Below are 17097 nucleotides of genomic sequence, written 5' to 3' on the forward strand. Positions count from 1 at the left end.
TTATGTGTTTGTGAATGCCTGCCATTGTTTCCTATGCGGTTCGAGTTCGGTTCGTCGAACGTTCGACGAACCGAACTCGAACGGGGCCTCCGTTCGGCGAACCGACCTCGAGCCGAACCGGGACCGGTTCGCTCATCTCTAGTCTTGAAATTGCCAAACTCTTGAAGCGAGATCACCGAACAATCAAGCGTTTCATGGCAAATAGCCAACAGGGTCGCATGAAGCGTGCTGGGCAAAAAGGCACAAAATAACTGCTCATGAATTGAGGAAAATCAAGCGTGAAGCTGCCAAGATGCCATTTGCCACCAGTTTGGCCATATTTCAGAGCTGCAACATTACTGGAGTATCAAAAAGCACAAGGTGTGCCATACTCAGGGACATGGCCAAGGTAAGGAAGGCTGAAAAACGACCACCTCTGACCAAGAAACAGAAGATAAAACCTCAAGACTGGGCCAAGAAATATCTGAAGACTGATTCTTCACAGGTTTTATGGACTAATGAAATGAGAGTGACTCTTGATGGTCCAGATGGATGGGCCAGAGGCTGGATCAGTAAAGGGCAGAGAGCTCCACTCCGACTCAGACGCCAGAAAGGTGGAGGTGGGTACTGGTATGGGCTGGGATCATCAAAGATGAACTTCTGGGACCTTTTCGGGTTGAAGATGGGGTGAAACTCAACTCCCAGACCTACTGCCAGTTTTTGGAAGACAACTTCTTCAAGCAGTGGTACAGGAAGAAGTCGCTATCGTTCAAGAAAAATATGATTTTCATGCAGGACAATGCTCCATCACATGCATCCAACTACTCCACAGCGTGGCTGGCCAGTAAAGGGCTAAAAGAGGAAAAAAATAACGGCATGGCCCCCTTGTTCACCTAATCTGAATCCCATAGAGAACCTGTGGTCCCTCATAAAATGTGAGATCTACAGGGAGGGAAAACAGTCCCCCTCTGGGAACAGTGTCTGGAGGCTGTGGTGTCTGGGGGCTGCGGTGTCTGGGGGCTGCGGTGTCTGGAGGCTGTGGTGGCTGGAGGCTGTGGTGGCTGGAGGCTGTGGTGTCTGGAGGCTGTGGTGTCTGGAGGCTGTGGTGGCTGGAGGCTGTGGTGGCTGGAGGCTGTGGTGGCTGGAGGCTGTGGTGTCTGGAGGCTGTGGTGTCTGGAGGCTGTGGTGGCTGGAGGCTGTGGTGGCTGGAGGCTGTGGTGGCTGGAGGCTGTGGTGTCTGGAGGCTGTGGTGGCTGCTGCAGGCAATGTGGATTGTAAACAGATCAAGCAATGACAGAATCTATGGATGGTCGGCTGCTGAGTGTCATCATAAAGAAAGGTGGCCCCTCAGGGACTCTGCAATGTGACATTCATCCCACAAACCATTGACACTGAATCTGCCTCCAATACGGCAACATTTGGGTTGAAGTAACAATTTTGTGGTAAAATTGTATTTTTTCATTTTCACGGCTCAACGTTATAAAATTCTGTGAAGCCCCCGGGGGCTCCAGGTGGTCACCACATCTAGATACATTCCCTGAGGGGTCTAGTTTCCAAAAGGGGGGGTCACATGTGGGGGATCTCCAGGCACAGCAGCGGAGACAGAAAGCGAGAACATATCAGCACAGGCTCTTCACCTCCGCCTCTCAGCTGAGCTCCACCTACTGTGGTCACATGGTCGTGATGTCACAACAGGTCCTTCAGCACCACTTCCTCTATGCTGAGCTCAGCCCATTATGGTCACATGGTCATGATGTCACCGCAGGTACTTCACCACTACTTCACTTCTGTTGAACTCCGCCTATTATGGTCACATGATTGTGACATCATCACAGGTCCTTTATCACCACTTCTCAGCTGAGCTCTACCCATTATGCTGTTGTCTCTGGTGTCAGCCGCTGTACAGGGGACCCTGGCTCTGGTGTGAGGTGAGGTGATGGCAGCACAAGACGTTTGTGGAAGCGGCTCTTCTGTTTTGTATTTGAAACCGATCCGAGCTCCGGTCATGTCCGTACTTTGGTCCAATCCATTCTATGGTCTGGTCCGATCCGATTTATGGTCTGGTTCGTGCTCCGGTCCGATCCGTGTTATGGTCCGGTACGTGCTCCGGTCTGATTTGTTCTGTGGTCCGGTACGTGCTCCGGTCCGATCCGTTCCATGGTCCGGTACGTGCTCCGGTCCGAACCGTTCCATGGTCCGGTACGTGCTCCGGTCCGATCCGTTCCATGGTCCGGTACGTGCTCCGGTCCGATCCGTTCCATGGTCAGGTACGTGCTCCGGTCCGATCCGTTCCATGGTCAGGTACGTGCTCCGGTCCGATCCGTTCCATGGTCAGGTACGTGCTCCGGTCCGATCCGTTCCATGGTCCGGTACGTGCTCCGGTCCGATCCGTTCCATGGTCCGGTACGTGCTCCGGTCCGATCCGTTCCATGGTCCGGTACGTGCTCCGGTCCGATCCGTTCCATGGTCCGGTACGTGCTCCGGTCCGATCCGTTCCATGGTCAGGTACGTGCTCCGGTCCGATCCGTTCCATGGTCAGGTACGTGCTCCGGTCCGATCCGTTCCATGGTCAGGTACGTGCTCCGGTCCGATCCGTTCCATGGTCAGGTACGTGCTCCGGTCCGATCCGTTCCATGGTCCGGTACGTGCTTCGGTCCGATCCGTTCTATGGTCCGGTACGTGCTCCGGTCCGATCCGTTCTATGGTCCGGTACGTGCTCCGGTCCGATCCGATCTATGGTCCGGGCCGTGCTCCGGTCCGATCCGATCTATGGTCCGGGCCGTGCTCCGGTTCGATCCGATCTATGGTCCGGGCCGTGCTCCGGTTCGATCCGTTCTATGGTCCGGGCCGTGCTCCGGTCCGATCCGTTCTATGGTCCGGGCCGTGCTCCGGTTCGATCCGTTCTATGGTCCGGGCCGTGCTCCGGTCCGATCTGACCCGTGGTCTTGTCCTTGGTCTGGTGTTGTTTCTGCTCTGATCTTGTCTATGCTCGTGTCTGATCTGTTTTGCGGTTAGGTCCGTGCTCCGATCCGGTCTGTGCTCCGATCCGGTCTGTGCTCCGATCTGGTCTGTGCTCCGATCTGGTCTGTGCTCCGATCTGGTCTGTGCTCCGATCTGGTCTGTGCTCCGATCCGGTCTGTGCTTTGGTCTGATCTGTTCTACAGTCTGATCCGTTCTATGGTCTGGTCCATGCACAGATCCAGTCCATACTCCGGTCCGATCCTTTCTATAGTCTGATTTGTTCTATGATCTGCTCCATCCTCCATTCTTATCGGTTCTATATTCCAGTCAGTGCTATTGTGGCGCCCTGGACAAGCCAGGGGCCACAGAGAACAACACCCACACACCCCACACTCCCGGTCAGGCACACCGAAGTCAGACAAAAACTCTTGTTGCCTTCCTCCAGGGGCTGATGTTCACACCAGGGGGTGGGCCAGGCGGTTGGTCCCGCCCACTGAGGAGTTCACAGTCCTGGAGGCGGGAAAAGCAGGCAGATGAGTTGAGGAGTGGAGAGAGATAGTGTTTTGGAGGTGAAAGAGGAAGGAGTAAAGTAGCAGTTAAGCAGCATGAAGTTGGTCCGGGTGTGTGGCCCGGACGGATCAGCAAGGTTGGCAGACGGTGGTGACCGTCTGCAGGAGTGGCCTATCGGAGTTTACCGTAAGGACCGTGGACGGGCGGTGGCCCGGCGGTACCGGACCGGTACGCAAAGAGAAGCCAGCACCAACCGGCAGGGGCTTACGGACCCCGGCAAGGCTAGGAGTCGCTGTGAATATGCCAAATCCGTTAGCGAAGGGAACCCCCTGGGTTTCCCAGCAGCCAAGTCCCGACAGAAGGCAACCGTCTAACCGAGAGAGGGAAACACAGTCACCGCCAAGGCTAAAGTTCCCAGGGCCAGAGCCCAAGCTGGGGAGCGGGTTACCGGTGGGAACCCATCGGAACCACTACACAACATAGGTGCAGGGAAAGGCAGTCACCATCAACCTGCCGGGAGAAACAACACCGCAGCCGCCTGTGGGACCCGTCCATGCAGCCGTGTGTTTTACCGAGAACTGTGTCCTCATCATTGGCTGAGTGAGTACCACCGTGCCGTGCGGCACAGCGCTGCCCCTGCGACCCTGCACCTCACCAGGCCCCGTAACCCGCCTGCCATCCATCCCTACCCCATCACTGGGCCCCGGGACAACCAACCCCCCTACCCACGGAGGGGAGAACTAACATCAAAGCTGCTCCCTGTCATCGCTCCCGGGATCCCCGTCCAGAGCAGCGGTGGTGTCACAACCTCACCACAACCGTGGGTGGCGTCACGGACAATACATCCCCATAATCAATCCCCTTTTCACTCACGGGCGAGAAACGCCGCTCTAGTCCCCGGGATCCGGCCCACCGCTCGAGCCACCACCGAGCAGCAGCAGCCGCAGCCGGACCCGAGCAGTGGGAGAGCGCAGCGTCCCCTCCTCCGCCCGCGACACTATGGTCCCATCTGCGCTCTTGGCCTTGCACTGATCCATGACCTAGTCCATGCTCCAGTCTTGTCTATGGTCTGGTCTGTGCTCCGGTCCAGTCTGTGGTATGATCCACTGTGTGGTCAGGTCCATGCACTGGTCTGTGCTCCGGTCCGGTCCTGTCCATGCACCAGTTTGACCCAAAAGAAAACAAAAAAAAAAGTGAGCCGGAGTATGAGTTGGTGCACATGTAACTTGTAAGCTCATGTTCACACTGACCATAAGACATATAAAAACCAAAGCTGAAAATAATACAAACATATACCCTGCTGTAACTAATTATAAGAATAATGCATATAAATAAACATAGGGTACTTAGTAAACACTGTTTTTGATCAAAAAAAGCATAAAGCCATCCCACCATAACAAGGTGTATCCAATCGGCACAGAACCTACACTCTCTTATAATAAAAGCTCACCATGTGTCTGACCCGCCCCAGGGCTATGGGGGTACTCTGCCCCGGGCCGTATATGTACGGGGATGCTGTGTGACGGGTGTGTAATGGCCAATGTCCGGTTCCGTGACCCTGAGATTCGCTTGAAAAGGGATTACATACAGGGAAGATTAGAGAGTTAATGTCGTGACGCCACTTGCGGGTTGCAGCTAAGTAGTTGGAGCCGCCGCTGCACAGTCTATCGCCACTTGGGCTGGTGATGATGGCAGCCTGGTGTAACGTCTGCCTGGATCCACAGACACAAATGGGCTGTAATGGATAGGCTAGAGGGAAGCCACTCACCAAGCAGGACCCCCTAGAACCCTGAAACCCTTTAACCCCTATACAGGGATTTGGAATTACACAGGGCCCCAGAGATCACTACCTGTTGTTACGCTCACCGAGGAGCGGCGAGCGTCCGGAGGTGGACCCACTGGACCGTGCACCGGACTCCCCTGAGAAGGCCTAAATGCACGGCAGCCAGGAACCGGTAGTAGGAGTCTCTGTAAGGCCAGGTGTAGCAAGGTTGTGACGTCCGCAGCCGGCAGAACACGGGAATGGCACCGGAGATGTTCACAGCAGGTGGCGTCCACAGTAGGTATGGCACAGAAAATGTCCACGGCAGGTAGGGCACGGTGACGTCCAAAGTAGGTATGAGCGGTGACGTCCACAGCCGGAATGGTACGGATGGCACTACGGTGAGACAAGGGATTAGAATCAGGTATCAAATGCACAGATAACAGATAACCGCACAAAAGGGTCTGGACACTGGCAAAGCTCTAATGGAAGTGTGACGCCCTGGGCAAGCCAGGGGTCACAGGTAATGACATCACCACACCCTACACCCCGGTTAGGTACACCTAAGCTAGACCAGAAATCCTTGTTGCCTTCCCCAGGGGCTGATGTCCACACCAGGGGGTGGAGCCAGGTGGTTGGTCTCCACCCACCAAGGAGTTCACAGTCCTGGAAGAGGGAAACTGGCAGTTAAGTTTTGGAGGAGGAAGGGAAAGGAGGTAGAGTGAAGCTAGGAAAGTGGTAAAAGAGCAGCTTGAAGTGAGTCCGGGTGTGTGCCCCGGACTGAGACAGCAAGGTTAGCAGACGGCGGTGACCGACTGCGGGAGTGGCCTATCGGAGTTGCCGTGAGGACCGTGGACGGGTGGTGGCCCGGCGGTACCGGACCGGTACACAAGGAGAAGCCAGCACTATTGGCAGGGGCCTTTCGGAACCCGGCAAGGCTAGGAGTCGCCGTGAATTTGCCAAATCCGTCAGTGAAGGGGACCCCCGGGTCTCTAAACAACTAAGTCCCGATTGAAGGCAACAGTTCAACCGTACGAGAGAGACACCGCCACCGCCAAGGCACCAGTTTCTCAGGGCCAGCGCCTGCGGGCAAAGAGGGGCTCCTCCGGCCCATATCCAAGTCGGGGAGCGGGTTACCGGTGGGAACCCATCGCAACCAACAGAAGTACTAGGTGCAGGGAAAGAGACAGTCACCGTTAACTACCGGGGAAAAGCAACAGCAGCCGTCCGTGGGAACCGTCTTTCCAGCCGTGTGTTTTACCGAGAACTGTGTCAACGTCTCAGGCTGAGTCAGTACCACCGTGCCGTACGGCACAGCGCTGCCCCCGCGACCCTGCACCTCACCAGGCCCCGCACCCGGCCTGCCATCCATCCCTACCCCATCACTGGGCCCCGGGACAATCAATCCCCTACCCACGGAGGGGAGAAATAACAACAAAGCTGCTCCCTGTCACCGCTCCCGGGATCCCCATACAGAGCAGCGGTGGTGTCCACACAATCACCACAATCGTGGGTGGCGTCACAGACAATAAATCCCCAAAATCAATCCCCCTTTTCACTCACGGGCGAGGAGCGCCGCTCGAGTCCCCGGGATCCGGCACATCGCTCGAGCCACCAAGCAGCAGAAGCCGCAGCAGCAGCGGCAGCCGGACCCGAGCAGAGGGAGAGCGCAGCATCCCCTCCTCCGCCCGCGACAACTTGGGGTCACAAACAGGATCTTACCGCTCTGCCGTCTGGTAGAGGTGCGCCTTGTTACCGCCGGAGGTGTCCGGCCAGAAAATTTCAGAAGCCGCCATCTTTGGCGCGAAAAGTTCCCGCTCGAGCGTCTCCTCGAGTAGTGGAGGCGCGAAGGCCAAAACCCCGCCCCGATAGAGGAGGAGCCGGAAAAAGGCTAAGGGGGACGAAATGGCGACTGGTCGCATGTAGCCGCGGCTATAAAAGCAGAGACGCCAGGACTCTGCAGCAATACTGGGTTCTTGGAAGGCTCGATTGCCAAGATGCACAGTCCGACCGCCAACGAGGACGCTACCGCACCCGGCACGGCGATGTGGCTGAGAGACCGGACTGTCCCGTTGAATAACCGTCTGCAAGCCCATATGCAGCTCCTCCTTGAGGAGTGGGAGACCGACATGGCGGACGTAGTGGCTGCTATGCGGAGACGCGAGGTGGAAGAGGATTTGGAGGAGCGGGTAAGAGACCCACGCCACTGTATTCCCGAGGGATCGGCCATTGAAGCTGAGGAGCCCGGCCTGCCTCCGCTCACCCTGCTTCTCTCCCCGCTACCCGTGTTAGCTGCTGCCACTCCGCCACCAGGCCCGCTACCTGCCCAACCGGTAGCGATACCCTGCCAATCCGCCCCGGCGGACAAACCGGCTGCAGACGCCCAAGACGTCCCTGAATTACTCCCGGGGGAACCGCTAGGACCGCGGCCCCTTAACAAAAATGTGCCAGAAGTCCCGGCAGTGATTGCGCCAGACCCCGAGCCTGGGACTGTAGCATGGATGAAGGCCCGGGTGATTGCGTTCCACCAACGTCAACAGGATCAGATCTTCCGAATGATGGAGCAGTGGACCAACGAGGTGGAGATGCTGATTGCATCTGCCCCGATGTACGGGAGGGGAACAGATGTAACAGAGTCGACTGGTGACCCACGTCCCTATATCCTAGCAGGATCGGCCGCTGCGGCTGAGGGGCCCGGCCTAGTCTCGACCTATGCATCACCCTTGCCGTTACTTATGGGACGCCTCAGTGTAAACTCGCCTGACCCGCTGCCCCGTGCTACTGCGGAAGGATCTGATGTGCAGGATGCTGGAGACCAGGAGGCTGCGGCAGCTGGCGGCAACCCGCCTGACGCAGATGCAAGTGATGGTGACTCCAGCGACGCCGGCTCTGGTGCTTAACTCACCCCTGAAGGTGAGGAGGCAAGTGAGCGTCTCCGCTATGTGGGGGAACCGGTAGTTTATTACACCGCGCGTAATGGTGGGAATGGATACCGGGCGCCCATGTCACAGCAAGCCTGTCACTGCATGTTTGATATGCTGGTGGCAGAGAACCCAGCAGACACAGAAGAGTCAGAGTAAAGGCAGAGGAGCACCGTTGTCACCGTCCCCGTTGGGACCATCCATGTGTGTTTAAAGTTTAAAAAGGAAATGAGTGATCAACCGAAGTTAACCTGATTGTCTACACTGCTGATTGAACCGGTTGTTGCCGGCACCGTTGTCCCGGTGGGGACCATTTAAAGTTGCATAAGGGACTCCTTACGGACAAGCCCGTGAACTTGCAGGGCAACCACAAACTTGTGGAATGTAAATAAAAATGTTGTTGTTGCAGCTTCCACCGTTGCCGCCTCTGGAGAGGCAGATTGGAGGGAGGGCCTGCAGTGGAGCAGGCTGGGGCCCAGCCACCACCGGAACAGGTGGCTACCCTCTGGGGGTCCAGGGGCTCCCCATGGACGTGGGTCCCCTGGAAAGGACAGATCCCGCTCGGGTAACTTGGTGCAGGACTGGGGTCAAGGGGTGCTGCCTGTTTCTTAGGGGCAGCATCAGGGCCAGGTTACTTGGGTGGGTGAGAGCGGAAGCCGTAACCGTTTAGTAACGTTTAAGGAAAGTGCCTCCCATTGTGGGATGATGTTCTTCTACTTGTATGTGTTTTTTATCTTTTACAGTTTAAAAAAGAAAAATAAAACCGGTGTTGGACGGGCAGCCCGCGGACGGTCTGCATTTTGCTAAGGGGGAATGTGACGCCCTGGGCAAGCCAGGGGTCACAGGTAATGACATCACCACACCCTACACCCCGGTTAGGTACACCTAAGCTAGACCAGAAATCCTTGTTGCCTTCCCCAGGGGCTGATGTCCACACCAGGGGGTGGAGCCAGGCGGTTGGTCTCCACCCACCAAGGAGTTCACAGTCCTGGGGGAGGGAAAACTGGCAGTTAAGTTTTGGAGGAGGAAGGGAAAGGAGGTAGAGTGAAGCTAGGAAAGTGGTAAAAGAGCAGCCTGAAGTGAGTCCGGGTGTGTGCCCCGGACTGAGACAGCAAGGTTAGCAGACGGCGGTGACCGTCTGCAGGAGTGGCCTATCGGAGTTGCCGTGAGTACCGTGGACGGGTGGTGGCCCGGCGGTACCGGACCGGTACACAAGGAGAAGCCAGCACCATTGGCAGGGGCCTTTTGGATCCCGGCAAGGCTAGGAGTCGCCGTGAATTTGCCAAATCTGTCAGTGAAGGGGACCCCCGGGTCTCTAAATAACTAAGTCTCGATTGAAGGCAACAGTTCAACCGTACGAGAGAGACACCGCCACCGCCAAGGCACCAGTTTCTCAGGGCCAGCGCCTGCGGGCAAAGAGGGGCTCCTCCGGCCCATATCCAAGTCGGGGAGCGGGTTACCGGTGGGAACCCATCGCAACCAACAGAAGTACTAGGTGCAGGGAAAGAGACAGTCACCGTTAACTACCGGGGAAAAGCAACAGCAGCCGTCCGTGGGAACTGTCTTTCCAGCCGTGTGTTTTACCGAGAACTGTGTCAACGTCTCAGGCTGAGTGAGTACCACCGTGCCGTACGGCACAGCGCTGCCCCCGCGACCCTGCACCTCACCAGGCCCCGCAGTCGACCTGCCATCCATCCCTACCCCATCACTGGGCCCCGGGACAATCAATCCCCTACCCACGGAGGGGAGAAATAACAACAAAGCTGCTCCCTGTCACCGCTCCCGGGATCCCCATACAGAGCAGCGGTGGTGTCCACACAATCACCAAAACCGTGGGTGGCGTCACGGACAATAAATCCCCAAAATCAATCCCCCTTTTCACTCACGGGCGAGGAGCGCCGCTCGAGTCCCCGGGATCCGGCACATCGCTCGAGCCACCGAGCAGCAGAAGCAGCGGCAGCTGGACCCGAGCAGAGGGAGAGCGCAGCGTCCCCTCCTCCGCCCGCGACAGAAGCGTTGCCCGGGTGCCTGCTGCCGGGGGAGGTGAACCTAAATACCCATAAGGTAACAGGTGACCTCTGAGGTCACTTCCAGAAAACGGGGCATACCGCTTTAAGAAAGGGGGCGTGGCCTCGTACGCAGCCTAGAGTCACTTACTGCAATTCTGTGTGAGGACGGGAGACGGGAAGAGGCTGCAGCAGGCCTGGGAGCAGGATGTACAGCAGGACTCTGACCAGGGGCAGCGCCTGCAGAACCATGGGACCGGTAAGAGGAAGGCCGTCGCTGCCTGGGGCTATGACCGGGAGTGCACGTGGGAGCCATGCTGGGACTGGGCAAATGTGAGGGAGCGCGCCCCCTTCGGGGTCTGGTGGGACTAGGCGTTACAGTACCCCCCCCCCTGAAGTCCCCCCCACCTCAGGAAGCTCCGGAGGAGACGAGGAGCATCCACGTCCTCCGCAGGTACCCACGTCCTCTCCTCCGGACCGAAACCCTTCCAGTCTACCAGATAGTAGGTTCTACCTCGGACCTCCTTAGCCGCAAGGATGGCTTTTACCTCATAGACGTCGTCATCACCAACAGGAAGAGGCGAAGCCCCAGGATCACTGTGGAAACGGCTCAGGACCACCGGCTTGAGGAGGGACACATGGAAGGAGTTCGGGATGCGAAGTGTAGAAGGCAGTTTCAACTTGTAGGACACCTCATTGATCCGTCGGAGCACTGCAAAGGGACCAATGAAGCGGGGACCCAGCTTGTAAGACGGCAGTTTCAGGAGGACATACTTGGACGAGAGCCAGACTTTATCTCCGGGATGAAAGAAAGGAACATCCAGACGGTTCTTGTCGGCGTGTTTCTTCATGCGGACAGAGGAATGTTCCAGAGTCGACTTGGTCTCAGACCAGATGACGGAGAAGGACCTCACGAGGTCATCGGCTGCAGGGTTGCCTGAAGAACATGTCACAGGGCACGGCACTTTGGGTCGCTGTCCATAAATCACATGGAACGGAGATTTAGCAGAGGACTCACTTTCATGATTGTTATAGGAGAACTCGGCCCATGGAAGCAGTTTGACCCAGTTGCCGTGGTGTTCGTCCACGAAGTGGCGAAGATAGTTAGTCAGGACTTGGTTGATGCGTTCCACTTGACCATTAGACTGAGGGTGGTAGGCAGAAGAGAAGTCTAATTTAACATCCATCAATTTGCAGACTGCTCTCCAAAACCGAGCGGTGAACTGGACCCCTCTGTCGGACAAGATATGGAGAGGCAAGCCGTGAAGCCGGAATATGTGTTGAATGAATAGTTCAGGAAGAACCGGAGCGGACGGTAGCCCGGTGAGTGGCGTGAAGTGGGCCATCTTGGAGAACCTGTCCACCACCACCCAGACTACTGTGCAGCCAGATGATTTTGGCAGGTCCGTGATGAAATCCATGCCGATATGTCGCCATGGAGCGGATGGTACGGGTAAAGGAAGCAAAGGGCCTGCTGGAAGAGTCTCCAGGACCTTGTTCCGAGCACAGGAGGAACAGGATGAGACAAAGTCCTGTACGTCTTGTCGTAGCCCTGGCCACCAGTAATACCAGGATATCAATTGCAGTGATTTTCTTTTGACCCACGTGACCTGCTATTTGGGAAGAGTGTCCCCACCAGAGTACACATTCTCTATCGACCTCAGCAACAAACGTCTTACCGGGAGGAAGGTGGTGCATGTCAACTGGTGCCGCCATTAGCTTGGAAGGTTCAATGATGTGCCGAGGTTCATCTTCCTGATCCTCTAACAGGAATGATCGAGACAGCGCATCAGCCTTCAGATTCTTCTCGGCTGGACGGTAATGCAGAACAAAATCAAAGCGGGCGAAGAATAATGACCATCGGGCCTGTCGGGGGTTTAGCCTGTGGGCTGTCCGAAGATATGCCAGATTCTTGTGGTCAGTATAGATGGTAACTGGATGCAATGACCCTTCCAGCAGGTATCGCCACTCTTCCAGGGCCAGCTTGATTGCCAGCAACTCACGGTCTCCGATTGAGTAGTTTCGTTCTGCTGGGGAGAAAACGTTCGAGGGAAAGACAGTAACCTGTGGCTTCTTCTCTGACGTTTTCTGTGTAACGACCGCACCGGCTCCGGATGAGGAGGCATCTACCTCAAGGATAAACGGCTTGTTAGTGTCGGTTCTGTGTAAGGCTGGAGCAGAAGCGAAGGCTTGTTTAAGGGACAGGAACGATTCTTCAGCTTCCAGAGTCCATTTCTTTGGGTTCTCCCCTTTGCGAGTGAGAGAGGATATGGGGTGCACCAGAGACGAAAAATGTGGAATGAATTGCCGGTAATAGTTGGCGAATCCCAGGAACCGCTGGATAGCCTTCAACCCTTCCGGACGGGACCAATTCAGTACGGCTGCTACCTTATCAGGATCCATCTTCAGACCGGTATCAGAGACTATGTGGCCAAGGAAGGGTAGCGAGGTCTGCTCAAACAGGCATTTCTCGAGTTTGGCGTAGAGGCGATTCTCCCTCAATCTCCGCAGGACAAGACGGACATGTCTTCGATGGGTATGCAAGTCCGGAGAGAACATGAGGATGTCATCTAAATACACAACCACACAGGTGTAGAGAAGATCACGGAATACTTCGTTCACGAACTCCTGGAAGACCGCCGGAGCGTTACTGAGCCCGAAGGGCATCACTCAATATTCATAGTGCCCATCCCGAGTGTTGAACGCAGTCTTCCATTCGTCCCCCAACCGAATGCGGACCAGATTGTACGCGCCCTGGATATCTAATTTGGAGAAGATCTTGGCACCTTTGAAAGCGATCAAACAGTTCCGGTATCAGGGGTAGCGGGTATCTGTTCTTCACCGTGATCTTATTCAATCCGCGGTAGTCAATGCAAGGCCGTAGACCCCCGTCCTTTTTCCCCACAAAGAAGAAGCCCGCTCCGGCAGGAGAGGAGGATTTTTGGATAAAGCCTCGTGCTAGATTCTCCTTTTATGTAGTCAGACATGGCTTGGGTCTCTTCTCGCGACAGAGGGTAGATGCGCCCACGAGGAGGGGTTGTCCCGGGGAGCAGGTCGATGGGACAATCGTAGAGTCTGTGTGGCAGCAACGTCTCAGCCTCCTTCTTGTCAAAGATATCGGCATAGGTCAAATAGGCGGGGGGTAACCTGGGAAGGGTGACCGGCTCAACGGGTTGGTACGGAGGATGCACTGGTTTCAGGCAGTTGCTGTGGCAAGACGCACCCCATTGCAGGATGTCTCCAGAATCCCAGTCCAGTACTGGCTTGTGTGACCGAAGCCAGGGTATTCCCAGTAGTAGGGCATGCGTCATGCCAGGGAGTACGTGGAAGGCGATTGTCTCAGAGTGTAGGAACCCCACTTGCATTGTACAGTTCTCCGTGATGTACCGGATGGGTTCGGAAAGCGGTTTTCCATCCACGAAAGAAAGACTGATGGGGGTAGCAAGACATCGGACGGGAATCTGGTGTAGGTCCACCACAGACTGCTGGATAAAGTTCCCGGCAGAGCCTGAATCCAGGAACGCATGCTCTGACAACCGGATGGAACCGCAGGACAGGGATACGGGTACATGGAGAAAAGGAGAGGATTTGGCGTGACCTAGGGTTGCTTCTCTGATGGACCCTAGGCTCTAGTTTCCCGGCTTTACTGGACAGTCCTGAATCAGATGTTTGGCACTTCTGCAGTAGAAGCACTCTCCTGCCATTCTCCGATTCCTCTGTTGCAGTCTGGACTCAGTGACGTGATCAACCTCCATGGGCTCGTGAGGAGCAGTAGGCCTTGTGGAGGGACGTGACATCAGCCGTTGGAAGGTGGGCGCAAGGCGCGGGGTTCTTCTCGCCCGGGTGACTTCTCTGGCGCGCTCTTGGAAGCGGAGATCAATACGGGTAGCCAGAGAGATCAGCTCTTCCAGGGTGGTAGGTACATCCTGGCCAGCCAGTTCATCCTTGATTTTTCCGGATAATCCTTCCCAGAAGGCAGCTACCAAGGCGTCATTGTTCCACTTGAGTTCGGAGGACAGAGTGCGGAACTCGATTGCATACTGTCCCACGGTGAGATTCCCCTGGTGGATTCTCATGAGCGAAGAGGCAGTAGACGAGAGACGGCCTGGCTCATCGAACACCTTACGGAAGGTATTCAAAAAGACGGACAGGACTTGAACGGTCGGGTCATTCCTCTCCCAGAGCGGATTTATCCAAGCCAGAGCCTGACCAGTCAGATGAGACATGATAAATGCGATTTTCGAGCGATCAGTCGCTCGCTGCAGTGGCGACAGCTCAAAGTGCAGGGAGCACTGGTTTAAGAAACCGCGACACAAACGGGGATCCCCTCCATACATGGGTGGGGAGGCCGGGTGGGAAGGAGACATGCATGTCGATAATCCCGCAGAGTCAGGGGTGGTTGAGGAGGCCGGATTCTGCAGGGCGTATAGACGGGAATCCACGGACGCCATATATTCGGCCATGCGTCTCTGGGCCTGATGCTGGCGGGACAGTTCCTTCTGTAGTTCAACTAGTTGGGAGCCGTCGGAGGATCCGGAGGTTTGCATGGGTGCCAGACGGGATTCCACAGACTTCATGTGAGCCACTAATCTTGCTTTGGTCTCGCGTTGGCGGGAGAGCTCCTGTTGCAGGTCAGTCAGAGGGTTAGCCTTGATCCCGGCGGAGTCCATGGCCCGAGCAAACTGTTACGCTCACCGAGGAGCGGCGAGCGTCCGGAGGTGGACCCACTGGACCATGCACCGGACTCCCCTGAGAAGGCAACCAGCAGCGAACCCCTATACAGGGACTGTGCGGCGCCTCCCCAGAAGGCCTAAATGCACGGCAGCCAGGAACCGGTAGTAGGAGTCTCTGTAAGGCCAGGTGTAGCAAGGTTGTGACGTCCGCAGCCGGCAGAACACGGGAATGGCACCGGAGATGTTCACAGCAGGTGGTGTCTACAGTAGGTATGAGCGGTGACGTCCACAGCCGGATGGTACGGATGGCACTACGGTAACACAAGGGATTAGAATCAGGTATCAAATGCACAGATAACAGCACAAAAGGGTCTGGACACTGGCAAAGCTCTAATGGAAGCGTTGCTCGGGTGCCTGCTGCCGGGGGAGGTGAACCTAAATACCCATAAGGTAAAAGATGACCTCTGAGGTCACTTCCAAAAAACGGGGCATACCGCTTTAAGAAAGGGGGCGTGGCCTCGCGCGCAGCCTAGAGTCACTTACTGCAATTCTGTGTGAGGATGGTAGACAGGAAGAGGCTGAGGCAGGCCTGGGAGCAGGATGTACAGCAGGACCCGGACCAGGGGCAGCGCCTGCAGAGCCATGGGACCGGTAAGAGGAAGGCCGTCGCTGCCTGGGGCTATGACCGGGAGTGCCATGCTGGGACTGGGCAAATGTGAGGGAACGCGCCCCCCATGGGGTCTGGTGGGACCAGGCGTTACACCTGTCGAATTCAGCAGTCCAAGAGAGTAGTCGTCAGGCAGGGTCAAACCAGGAATTGAAGAACAGGGACAGAATCGGCAGGCAATGACGTAAACGGAACACAAAGCAGAGGTCAAATCCGGATCGGGCAGCGAGGTACAAAAACAGCAGGCAGGAGGGTAGTCAGAAAATACGCAGAAGTCAGCACACAGGAATCACTAAACAGAACAGGACGGGACAGGAACCAGGAATACAGAACTATCTCTGGCAGTGGTCAGCAGACAGGAGGGGAATTAAGAAGGGTGTGGTGTCTTCCCATAGGCTGTAGCTGAATGATGGTAACTTCAGCTTGAAGACACACGCCACCTATAGTCAGCCAGTGGTACTGCAGATCCCAAGGAAACCCAGCCCAGTGGATGAGCGGAGCCTGCGCCCACCGGCGACGCTGGCATCGACTCCTTTCCCATCACCAGTACCATCCACTGCAGGAACACGGCGTCGCCTGGCGATCGGAGTAGAAGTCGCTGGAGCGGACTCCGGTGGTGACGTAACACCTGGATATTGGGCCCACCGCAAGTAGGGCTGATGAGGGTAAATGATGAAGTTTGACGCAGAAAAAGGGAGACCACACAATGGGAATGCAGCGCAACTGGTGTTTACTCACAGCGGTAGTAATGCTGGTTCACTGAGGACGACTGATTCAGACCCCTGGTGTTATGATCCGGAACCATGGAAGACCACCACAAATCATTGGCAAAAGGTGACAAGCGCATTGGCAACTAATCTGGCCGCCATCCCCTTACTAACCATCACAACTAGAAGTAGCCGAGGGGTGAACTAACATCCTGTGCACCGCGAACCCAGCCGGAGAACTAACTATCCTAAAAGGTAGGAAAGATGAATAACTCTCTGCCTCAGAAAAGACAAGAATAGCTAGCCCCCCCACATTCAAAGACTGCGGTGATATTGGAAAAACACAATACACAGGTAGATGACAGGATTAGCAAAAGGTGAGGCCCCCGCTGACTAAAATAGGAAAGGACAGGAAAGGGACTGATGGTGGCCAGAGAAAAACCCTGCAAAATACCAACTTCCTGATAGTACAAAAAGGCCCTCAGATCGCACGATCTGAACTCCGTCCTATACCAGGTGCCCTTGTCATACCAATGAACAGAAAACAAGAATTATAACAAAGTCAACAAGCCACAAACACATGGACCCAAAGGAGCTATACTCCACACAGAACTGCAGGGAGTTCCTCAACAATCCACTGAGGGGGAAGATCCCTGCAAGCAAATAAACTGAAACCAACCACAGCAAATGACAAACCCAGATAAACAAAAGAACCAGACAATAAATAAAGAGCAAGCACTTACCTGGGGAAGATGTGGTATAGAGCAGGATTAAGCAGGCTGGAGATACAAAGAACAACTGACATCCGGCAACAGCCTGCAATCAGACCAGGATTTAAATAAGCAGAGAGTTAGCAAAGGAAACACCCACTGCACAACACACCTGGTCCAAGTCCAAACCATTCCTGGCCA

The 17097-nt window shown here is 55.7% G+C and overlaps 1 protein-coding gene across 1 annotated transcript in view; it reads left to right on the plus strand.

Moving 5' to 3' along the window:
* The first annotated feature begins 1823 nt into the window (after positions 1 to 1823).
* The window catches only part of LOC142297466 (uncharacterized), a 194597-nt gene continuing 179323 nt past the window's right edge, over positions 1824 to 17097 (plus strand). The window contains exon 1 of the mRNA XM_075341692.1: positions 1824 to 1907. The gene's annotated coding sequence lies outside the window, so the exon portion shown is untranslated. The remainder of the gene's footprint in view (positions 1908 to 17097) is intronic.

Source organism: Anomaloglossus baeobatrachus, chromosome 3 (genome assembly GCF_048569485.1).
Source record: "Anomaloglossus baeobatrachus isolate aAnoBae1 chromosome 3, aAnoBae1.hap1, whole genome shotgun sequence".
NCBI lineage: Eukaryota > Metazoa > Chordata > Amphibia > Anura > Aromobatidae > Anomaloglossus > Anomaloglossus baeobatrachus.